The sequence below is a fragment of the Stegodyphus dumicola genome, chromosome X1 (genome assembly GCF_044657685.1).
Source record: "Stegodyphus dumicola isolate Sdum_Otavi_A_Nest chromosome X1, ASM4465768v1".
Classification (NCBI taxonomy): domain Eukaryota; kingdom Metazoa; phylum Arthropoda; class Arachnida; order Araneae; family Eresidae; genus Stegodyphus; species Stegodyphus dumicola.
In genome coordinates, this window is record NC_140780.1 from 148,352,633 (window position 1) to 148,365,100 (window position 12,468).

Sequence of the window (12,468 nt, forward strand, 5' to 3'; positions counted from 1 at the left end):
CTTACTAGGCTAATAGTGTTGAATGACTAAAACCACTTCTACTAAATTAAAAGCTACGTCAATTAGCATTGTTTCGTAAGTATAAATCGTTTAATGAAATGTTGCAGCTAATCATGTATGATTAAAATTTACCTGTATGACAAACTATGCAATGTAATTGCTTGATTATTACTATGTATACAATATTACTAACGTCATTATTACTGTATTACGTAAGTTTGTTTTAGCTTATGTTAAAAGTACTTCGTGAATACGGACGCATCTGATCTGCCTTTGAAATGCATTCGCCATTTATTACTGGCCAATAGGTTGCGGGGGAAAAAATTTTTTTTAAACACAGAGTGTAAATATCCCCTTGGAATTAGCGCCTAGACTCAAACTTTTTTTCCAATATGAGCGAATACATTTTGAAATAATTACATGAAATCTGGAATATGAAAACGTTTTAAAATTGGATTTACATTTCGACAAAATAGCCCTTCAAAGAATTAAAAAGACAAGAAATGTTAATAGACTTTTGCACTAAAAGGGGGAAAATATTTCTATATGAATACCTTCTCGACTTGTTTAACTCTTTCACAGCGAAGTCGGCAGTATCGCCCATGCATTCAACCATTCGACGGGGCGGCCGAATACTTACATCTATTTTCTACATGGTATGTTTCTCCATTACGTTGGTGCATGGCTCATTGATTTCGGGAGTTGTTAAATGATATGCCAATCATTCTTTTGAAGCGACTTCCCCTCTCCTTTATTTAGCGTCAAAGTTTAGTTAGTGATGCTTGCTCTTGCAATCCTGTCCTAAGGGAAAACTGCACACAGTGGATGAAACCGCACAAAGATCCCCAAGAGAGAAATAATCCCTTCACTTAAGTAGATTATTATTAAAGCTGTAGCATTCTACTTGCCAGAAAATCTCTATTCAAACAAAAATTTATATACACGGGCGTTTTAGATGTTTGAAAGGAACATATTCGGGCCTCTATTGATGCGAAATGCGAAAAAGTTGAGGAAATCTATCTACATCACAAGATTTCAAATTCTGTGTTAATCTACTTTATTGCAAATTTGAAAAATATTGCAAACTATTCAACAATTATTTATATAGATACTTATATCTAAAATAAATTAAATTGCATTATATGAGATACATTTTTATATTTTTAAACTTTATTTCTTACAAGAAGTTTTTATGGCTTTTTAGCTTTTGTATCGAAATGAAGATGGAAAGAGAAGGCGCCTCAAGACATTTTTAATTTTCTGTCACTAGTTTTTTTGTTAAGTATGATATTATATGCTAGTGTTCTCATACCTTACAACAGTGGAATATATCCTTATTTGTTCTACATTGCATTGGGTAGTCAGTTATGTATTTATAATAAGAAGAGTTACTTTTATTCAAAAGAAGAAAAATCTCTGGTTCACTTCTGGTAAAAGTTTGGGAATTTTTTCGTTTTTTTTTTAAATTTTACTCGGTCAACAGTTTCACCTCGTTTAAAAATTGCTCCTCATAAGGTGAAGGACTTAATGAGGGCGATTACGCCGGAAAAGCGTCAGATAACCATTGACAATGATACTCCTGAAAAATTCCGAAACCTTCGCAGTTTGCTAGACGGGCGCATAATTTTCCAGTCTCAGGTTGTAATAAATATTTTGGTTTCTGACTTTTACTATATCATAAATCTAAATTCTAATATTTAGATTTAATGCTTTTAGTGGTAATCTAGATTTTCTTCTACTTGGTTTCATTACAAGCTAATTAGAATAAAGCCCGACTGTTTACAGGATGAACTATAAATTAATTTTTATAATTCAGAATAATAATTAATTTTTTTAAAAAATGGTTATAGCATCTAATGAAAAGAATAAAAAAATCAGGGAATTGTTTGTAAATTTTTTATATACTCTGGTATATACATTTGCATGTATATTATTATTACGCCCACCGTACTTTAAATGTAATAACCTAGAGAATTTTTAATGTTATACCTAAAAATTGAATAATTAAAGTAATATGTAAAGTGATTTTTTTAATGAAAAGAGCTATTTTATCCTTCTGTAAAAATACATTTATTCCATGTACTTTTGGATTCATAAATGATACTCTTGCTTGCATTAAGCAGTTGTAAACTAGAAGATACTCTACGTCGTCATGGAATAATACAGTAACAATAAGGACTTCAAATTTCAAGTTACATACCAAATAAGCAATAATAATATTTTGCTTTATTAATCTGTTTCCTATTTAGATATCTAGTAAGATAATTATTTTATTTATATACTAATCTCTAACATACAATGAAAACTTTCCTCCTCGAAAATTTTAATTTCTCGGCAAAAGAAACCAAGCACGTATATTAACTTAAGAGCAAAAACCGTCGAAAGGCTTAGAGCGCAACGTATTGCTTTCAGTTTTCTTCATAATTTAATAAAGTAAAATACGCAGCTAAGTATTATTAAAACTCCTTATGTCTGTCGCAAGCATATGACGTTCGTAGAAAATTTAAATTAACTGGGTCACTTTTGCGTTGAGTATGTAAAAATGGCGAATAGTACTTTTAATAGTTTGAGTAACAGATAAAAGCATATAAGGCAATGTTCAGATTTAAAAGCAAATATTTATGACTAATATTAAACATACAGATTCACTGAGTACTCAAAACGATTTCAGTAATTATTTTTAATACGTTGTCTAATTTACTAGAGGTGAAATATTTTTTGTAACTAAAAGTAAGGGAAGGTTAAGAAAATATTAAGCAGACAACAAAATTAAATAAATATACTCAATAAAACTTGCCTACAGTATTATTAATCAGTTTAGATATAACAACAGAACTTTTTAATTATGATTTCCACAAGCTTATTGTATCCTATCTAAGCATCTAAGGACTTAATTAAAGTTAATTTTATAATCGTAATACTCTTTATAGCTTCCAAATTTTATATTTATTCTGAACAGCTAAACAAACATACTCATTTACTCAAAGATTGAACAGGAGTATAAAATTTTCTAAAATAATGCCACTGCATAACATCACAGGCATATGTTTATCAATTAATGTTAACAGTTTTATTTAAAAAAAGTACATTGAATTGCAGTTTATGCATCAGGATGAAATAATTAAAACCAAAGACTTGCAGAGGCACTCTATCTAATAAACTGAGCAATTAGAAACAATTTTTGAAATCTTTGAAATATGACACTGCCAAGTTAAAAGTGGCTCAAAAGCGGCCGAGCGGTTAAGCCGGTGAAATGTGGTAGTTCGTTTCTAAGTTCGAATCCCGGAGAACGTGTTGGCAGCATGGGCGCTTTCGTGGTTTTCCCCATGTGAAACCTGTATACCAGCCAATTTCTCTTAGAAATTTCTCCCCGAAGGCATCCCTCCTTTTAGGCAGATAGCTTTTGCGTGCTTTGCCGTAATTGAATACGCCAAACCAAGTTAAAAGTGTAAAATTTGGTTAAATAAATAATTAGTCTTTTATACTGAATGTCTTAAATATTCTTTTGCCAAATAATAGAAAATGGTTGTTTCACGTTTTCCACATAAATGTATTAATATTATTATATTCGTTTATTCAAGGTTAATTAGACAAGCAAGTTTTTATTTTGACGTTGGCTACATGCTGTGCATCAACTGAGTAGATGATCTTTGACTACGCGGCTTATGCTCGGTCATATTGTTTATTAATTAAATCAAAATGCTCAAGGGCTGTTTGCCTTAGAAGGAATGACTTCGTACAGGAAAAGCCTTTTCTAAAAAAAAAAAAGGATGGCCTTTCTCTCCTTTCCTAAGAAAAATTGTCTCATATTCACATTATCCGCTGTCAAAACATGAAATTTGATTAATTTAGCAAAGCCATTTGATTAATTTAGCAAAGCAATTTAAGAGAATTTGTTTAAACCTTGCAATGAAACACCTTGCGTTATGATTTAATAATTTTGAAACCACTAAAATAAAAATTAAATCTCCTTTTGATCAAAAATTTAGTAAGTGTATTCATAATTGATCTATTGTGTTTACAGTACAATTAACCAATAGAGAGAGAATTTATTTCTCAGCTTTATTTTCTTTGCTTAACATTTTCTCACTAATTATCATTTCATCGTACGGGCATCAGCTGGCGAAACATCATTACCGCGTTATTTTCTGAAATTTTTTTTTAATGAAAAAATTTTTTCTAAAATTTAAGATACATTTCTTTCTTAGATTTTTCCAGTCTTTAAGATACAGAGTTTAGTATTAAATTATGGAATTTATTGTTCCGGTCATGTAAAAATTTTGAAATGTTTTCTAAAATTATGAAGAGGGTAGAAAGATTTTTTACTGAAAGTTTTGCACTTTTACCTCTTTAGATAAAAAGTATGTATCTTATATGTTTAAAATCTGCTTTATTTTTCTAAGTTACATGCAAAACGTTTTGTAATAGATGTGAAAACACATATTTTAATTCCTCATAAAACTGGAAGGTTTCATATTAATTGCACATAGTATTTGATTGCTGTAAAATTTAATCTGGAGCAAATAAAGTAAACATTAGGCCTAAGTGTTCGATAAAAGGTACGGCTGTAAAGTCCTCAATATACAATAAGGCTGCAATACGTTTTAGAAGAATTCCCTCCCCCTTAAAAAAACCTTCAGATCGCACATTTATATTATTAGTCTTTGGCACGCTTTTTCTAATGGAAAATTAAGAAAACATTTGAAGACTACCTGCAGGTTTATGCCTTTATTTGAAGCTACTGAAAAGGCAGTTAGTTATTAGTTGCCTTGAAAAATAATAACCTTATCATGAGCTTATTTTCATTCATAGAAAAATCTCAGAATGAGACCAATAAATGTTCAGCAAAATGAAATATTGAATTAACTTACAATCTAAAGCTAACATTTGCTATTTCACTGTTCAAGAGCGGAGGAATTCGGTAAGTGAATGTTATTATATGTGATTGCATTTTGCACCAGCATCAGTTTCGTGCAGGATAAACGCATTATTAACTGGAAAATTAGTACAGGAGGAAAGGCTACCTTATGCCGTAGTCAATTAAAAATAGAAAGTGAAATTTTTAGTCTGTTGCCAAAAAGTTAAAAAGGAATTCTATTGATCGATATGAATCTCCTGCACCATGAAAACTGCTCATTTGAAGTAGCGTAAGGATGCTCATATACACTGGTGTGCAAAAATTAAGGACGAGACGGTTTTTTCAATATAACTTTGTACAAAAGCTTTCCAAATCAACATATTTAATACCGTAAGATCCCCAATACGTAAGGACATGAGTAATGTAAGCAACACTTACTAAAAGAGAAATCAGAGGGATAAAAAGAAGCTTTATTGAAAACGTAGCATGGAGCGCAATGCGACTGAAGGCCGAAACATCCCTGTGATGGGTGTCCAGCAAGAAACATCCGGTCTTTAATAGGGGATATGATCTCCCCTTACCGCTAGGCAGGTTTCACAGCGTCTGCCCATGCTGAGAATGAGGGTGTCAATGAGTTGTTGAGGTATTGCTGCCCATTCGTCTTGCAGCGCCAATCGAAGCTCCGGAATCGTTACTGGTGGTAAGGTACAAGCTGACAAGCGTCTGCCTAGAAAATACCATACATGCTCGATGGGATTGAGATCCGGAGATCGTGCCGGCCAATCCATAAGTTCAATATCCTCACTCTCTAAGAGATGTTCGGCAGCTACTGTGCGATGACATGGTGCATTGTCGTCCATGAAAAGGAACTGCGGACCCATAGCGCCTCTAAAAAGACGCACATATGGAAGAAGAATCTCGTTACAATAACGGGTCTCGTTGACTGAACCTGCGTCGAAGATGTGAAGGTCTGTACGACTACCAAGCATGATGCCTCTCCAAACGAAAACACCGCCACCTCCATACCTGTCCCTTTCAATGATGTTCGAGGGATGATAGCGGTTTCCCCGCTCTCTCCAGATGAGTATGCGATGAGAATCGCTACTCAGACTGAATCTGCTCTCATCTGTAAATAGTACTCGTCCCCATTCATTGTCTCTCCAATTCCGGTGTTCCCGGCACCACAGAGAACGCCTTCTCCGATGGGCAGGCGTTAGAGGTACACACCGTACAGGGCGTCGTGCAAACAGACCACCACCGTGCAGTCTTCTGGCCACGGTAAAACGCGATATCGGTCGTCCAGTCGCCAGTGTCGTGTGTCTAGCGATTTCTCCCGCTGTCTGCCGCCTGTTTCTTCTGGCCTGTAAGGCAATATACCGGTCATTTGCGGGTGTGATTCCTCGTAGACGACCACTACTAAACCCCCGGATAGCTGTTCCTGTAGTTTGAAATTGTCTCCAAAGTCGTGAAACGAAGCTGTGAGCAATTCCGAAGTCTGCAGCCACACTTGTCACACTGCGGCCTTCCTCCAACTTCCCAATGATTCGACCTCGGGTAAAAGCATCAAGATGTCATCTAACAGATTGATTATTCGCCATTTCTCACTGAGGCAGCAACTCGGTGTGATTTTAACTGCTATACGGCGTGCAATCTCTTTGCCAGAAATACTGATCTTACACCGACAACATGCTTTATACTACTCAGACACTCCCCCATTACGTACGTCTACCTTCATATCTGCGCATGTGCTACCGTACATCACCTTACTTAATCTCTTGATTGGTTTTTCTGTCCGCTCTGCCTCTTCGTTCAGCTGATATGCTAATTTTTCGACTTCGTCCTTAATTTTTGCACTACAGTGTAATGTACAATTAGAATAACTTATGGTTATCCTATAAATTTAATTGAAATCTTACTACTTCATTTCTATTTAAAATCAACAATAAAAATCTCTTTAAAATTCCATATGATATAAAACTAAACTAAACTGTTACTTGAATTAATTTTTTTTTAAAATTGTTCCACTAAAATAGAAGTATTACTTGTATGAGTGAAAGTGAAGTTACTTTAATAATTACTTTAATACATTTCTTAACCGTTACTTGGTTTCTACTATCTGCGCCTTTCATTTGATTAGTTATAATGAATGTAAATGTAAAATAGTTGTCACCGTTCCTTCACAATAATATGCTGATTTATTATATTATATATGAATACGGTATACCTCGTGCAAATTTATTCAACAGAATCAGCTTTGTAAAATTTATTAGAAGGTCGTAAATTTAAAATGTGTGCAATTAAATTTGGAAACTTGTTCCTTAATATTACATTAAGAACGATGACCGCAAAGTTAAATTATTCAAATCTGTTACTTAAAATAAAGCTATTTGCATTATTACCTTTAACATGACCGTTTGACTAAAGATGTAAGATGATTTGTGATTATCTGATATCACTGGAAATTTAACCAAGAACATGTCGCTTATTGATGATATTCGGTTGCTCTAACTATTCATCTGCCGGAACCACGCTCTTGATTTTCTTCTCTATTCGTGAGGCATTGGATCAATTACCTTCAATTTTTTTATGTCAGTTTCGAAAAATATACCTTCGGGAATGCGGTTTTCATAAGCAGTTTTTCTTTTAATAACAACAACTGAAAGTTAATGCTGTAAAGGTTTAAAGTCTACAAGTAATATCTGATTTAAAAATTCATAAAATACATTCTCGATTACTTCCAAGGAATTTAATATGCAGTGAACCGAAGAATTCAAATCTTGTGAAGGTTTCTGTTCCATATCCCTTTATGGAGAAAGAGAGTTTACAAAATAAATGGCTTATAATACTGTTATGAAGCTAAACGTTTCAAATATTGCTTGGGATTTACTCATATAACTGAACGAAAATGTTTATTGAAATACTACTGAATAACTGAAAAAAAGAATTCTTTTGTCGTTAAAACTGTCAAAAACCTACATGAGTTTCAATATAACAGCGCCCGCAAAGCAGCCGAGTAAAATTATATACATATGTGCATAGTAAATAAAATACGTCTGAGAAAGATAGAATAATTTTTCTATTTTTTTATTCCCAGATATGTCTTTATAAGATTAGTGATAAATACAGAGCATAATTTTGCATGAGAGCTCCTATCTAATATCGAAAACCGGAAAATTTATTCACTCTTTTTATTTGTATGTTAACTCTATTAACTGCATAATTGTAAGCATCTCTAATAATGTTTGTATTCAGTGCGTGGGAACATATTAAACATCTGTAATAATACGTTTCGCGAATTTTGTGGGATTTAGAGAAATATTTCATTTTTTTCAAACTTTCCATGAGTTTTTCTTGAACATTATTCATTAAATACATTGTTGATTACTCTAAAGCGTTAGAAATGCTTTATATTTATGCAAAACACAATATTGTGCACAGAAAAACAAATTCAGCAATGCATTTAATTTAAGAGAGATAGCTTTCAGCAATAAATATATAGAGACATATATGTAACTCATTAATCATTTTATTCGTACTGCATATACTACCACATACGCTTAAAGTTATTAATATGCGAAAAACATTTTTGACACACAGCTTTATCTAACGTAATGATTTCATTGCTTGTCAATGCAAAGACGAAACATGCTATAAAATTATTCGTCTGCACAAAGGAATTTTTAGAAGACAAGAATTAAAGTCTTTTTCTAAACACATTTAGCATTCAATAATTACACTATGGAGCAGTATTTTCTTTTACAAACAACAATTTATACGTAAATGCCTTTAGGAAATGTACGTGCTGACGTCTTTTTGTTGCACTTTGGAAATATGCTGCTTTTAAATCCATCCATAACAGCAAACAATCATAAAACTAATTTTATTTTCTAAAATTGTTCCCGCTGTTATAAAATTCTTGCATAGTTTTGACATTCCTGAGCATTAAAAATCAACCTAGCAAGTAATTTAATAATTTTTAAATATTCTCTCAGTGTGAGACCTGTCACATAAAATGTAATTATCAAGCAAAAGCATAAATTACAGTTAGTAAATTAATTTATTCGAAAAATGAATTTCCTTATAAAAATTAATTATTTTCTTTATGTTTTCTTTTAAGATATTAAAATGCGTTTCTGCAGTATTAATATTCTGTCATATCTTTATTCGCTATACGTGTAAACTTTAAGTGCTTAAAATTTATTTTGTTTCTCAACGTAATAAATCAGAAATTCATTACTATAAATATAGTAATATCGTATTTTAACATTTAAAAAAATTATTATTCGAGAAAAGTGCATTACCATGGTAAAACTGAATACCTCATGCTTTCCTTTTTTATTATCTTACTAATCCAGGACTAACTAAATGATAATTTAACAAATTAGTTTTCGAATGCAAAGGTTACATAAATTTTTAACACAAAATTTCAAGAAAATTAATGTTATCGATTACTTCATTATGAAGGTAATTTATTAGAGTTGTTCTCCCGAGGATACTTTTTCCAGAAAACAGTTTTTATGCCGTTGCACTCTTTAAAACTAACATGTGAGCAAATTATATCACGGACAAAAATATATAACATACCCTTAAGCACATTTATTCTGACTTAAAGTTTTTAAACTGTTTTTCTATACCTCTGTTGTAATGAATCGCTCTCACTGAACTACGATATTAATAAGTCAAACTGACTAGATACACTTATACAACTAAACAGAGATAAATGAGATATTTTGACATTATTTTAACCAATACGATAAAATCTTACAATATTCCTTTTATATTTCGTACGTTAGAAGTTATGCATTTTTAAATTTGGAAGATTTAATAGCATACCACTATTAATTTACAGTTTAACCACGTCAAATCTTCTTACAGAAAAACTAATCACGTTTGATTTTAATTTTATATCATTCATTTCTTTTTCAGTTTTAGGAGGCAAAATATCGTGAGATAAAATGCGTAAAATATGCAGCAATCTCTTCATATCGCATTCGATATATTGTATGGAAGTCAAATAATAAAAAAAAATGAAACAGCAGTATCGGCTAACTGAATTAAGAACGAAATTTGATATCTAATTAAAAAAAACTATACTCAATAAGAAATGTAAAAAAAGAAGAGAGTCCATACTAAGAAAGAACTAATGGAAATAACAGTAAAATAATAAATGTTATAATAGTAAAGGCTTTATAAGAAAATTAAATTGCGAAATTTACGAATTTTTTTCCTATTCTTGTATTGTAACCGAAAATTTGCATACGCTGAAATTCATTATTTTATCTCAATCGGTTATGAGATAATTATTTGAATTCCGAATTTATTATTTTTTTATTATTATTATTATTATTATTATTATTATTATTATTATTTTTTTAGTAATAGTTCTCCTTTTTAAACAAGAGAAAAGTTGTACTATATATACCCGAAAATGCAATTTGAAATTTATTCGTAAGTGCCAAATAAAGCCAAGTTCTTATTTCATTACTCTTCATTTATTAAAGCACGCAATTAAAATGATAATGCGAAAAGTTTCCCAATTTGCGCGCATTTTTAAAAGTGCAAGTTAATATCTAATTACTAACAAATTTTAATATTGCAATGAACCGTATTCTCTACAAGAAGGGTTTTCTTTCCAGCAATTAAACTGCCTGTGATCAAAGAAACGTAATATTTTACTGATTACCATTACATTCGCAGTAACATTTAAATTACATCATTTGTTAAAAAACAACAAGTATGAAGATTTTACAGGAATATGGCATTGTATTATTTCTAAAACTTGTGGGATTTGAAATTCTGATACTTTAAGGAAAGATATTTAAAAGGTTTATATTTTTATAATGAGTGAAACGATAATGAAATTATTATTAGGAATGAAATGCATATTAGGTAAGAATTAACATTTTTTGAAAATATTTTTATTGAAAGGATGATTAATAATGTTACATTCCTTCAATAGTAATTTACTAAACTTCCAAAACTCTTTTTTCCGAAGCATGCATTGTTAAAACTTGCAAATTCCAAACATCCCAATGCTAAAACTAAAAATAATTCTTCACTTACCTCGGAACTCTATATCAGTAGTTCCATAGATGCAAAAAATGATTGCAGAAGCGTCGGGGGGGGGGGAAAGTATTTTGTGCCGAACTGTACGGAAAACGTAAGGGAGAACTTTCCAGCAGAGAGAAGTGGAAAAAATAAAATTCGCGCTCTGTTAAGTCCCGAACGCTTCGACCCGATGAGCGACCAAGTTTACTATAAAGCTCTCTCGGCTTCACTCTTCTAGCAAGTTTGTAACACCGGTACCCTGTGGACGATCCTGGCGGTCACGTGGGTCTGCCTCGTCCAATCAGAAGCGAGCGGGATTTCTTTTTACTTATTTGTCAGGTTATTTTTTTTTTTTTTTTTTTTGTCGGGTTTGTTTAAATTATTTTCCCTCTTCTAAGAAAATTGTGGTTTCCCTCAGTACCATAATAAAAGAAGAAATACAGAATTTATTTCTTACCTTTTAATACACTTTTTTTTTTTTTTTTTTTTTTTTTTTTTTTTTTATTCTTCGAGTTGGGTTCTGTTCCTAAACTTTCTTTTTATATTCCTCTTAAACTTCACAGGTGTTTCCTTGATAATTTGTTCTGGTCGCTTATTTATTTTCATTTAAACTGTAAAAAAAAAAAAAAAAAACTGTCTAAAGCGGTTAAGACTTTTGTTTCGCACTTTGCATTTTTAAATATTGGTCTCAGAAATTCCTTAATAAAATTAAGCTTCTGAATATAATTTCAGGTTGTAATTCTAACAAATGCTTTTGCAATATAAGCTACAGGGAAGAAAGGAGTGTATCACCATCGTGTTTAGATAATTGTTAATAAAAATTTCTTTCAAATTTTACCATTGATTGACTAATAAATATCGGTTATAAATATCAGGAACATTGAAAAGATGTCGAAAGAAAAAAAATTTGCATCAGAGATATCTAGCTTACAATACCTGAGAGGTTACCAGGATTTTGGAAGAATTTTTTGCTTGTCCTGTGGTTTTCATGTAGAAAACTGCGGAGAAGCTCGTTCAGGCAAACCATTTCGTAGCTGGGAGCCGAATCACTCTAGCATACATCTACCAGCTTTCTACGGCTTTAACCATATACACCTGCTAGAGAAATGAAAGAGGGAACATCTAGTAATGTCGTAGAATCATTTGGTTTTTTTAAAATAGGAGACGTGAAAAATGAACAATGCCCTCGCCGGGATTCGATCTCCGGACCTCCTGAATACGCATCGAGTATGCTTCCAATTACACCAAGAAGACATGTAGAAAGGAGGGCGTGTCTAGGAAGTTAGAACTTCAAGAACAAGGAGGGAAAAGCTTGATCTGCTTGTATATTTCTCGTGTTATTTTCATAATAATTATAAACGAATCTAAAGTTCGATGTGTCTTCTGAAATTAGCTCCTTTAATTAATCATAGAACGAAACTAGAAAGCAAATTTTCCAGAACTTATTTGTGTAAAATCTACGTCTCTTTCAAATATCTAAACTACTGTTCCTTATTTTAAAATAAGTAGTATATTGAGAGTCATAATCACTAACATTTCCCCAAACTATTTATTTGTACTAT

General features: G+C 31.8%; 1 protein-coding gene across 1 annotated transcript in view; it reads right to left on the bottom strand.

Annotated features, from left to right (window-relative positions):
• Positions 1-11,239, bottom strand: part of LOC118198446 (sodium-dependent dopamine transporter-like) — a 459,018-nt gene extending 447,779 nt beyond the window's left edge. The window contains exon 1 of the mRNA XM_085807121.1: positions 10,922-11,239. The gene's annotated coding sequence lies outside the window, so the exon portion shown is untranslated. The remainder of the gene's footprint in view (positions 1-10,921) is intronic.
• Between the last annotated feature and the right edge of the window lie 1,229 nt (positions 11,240-12,468).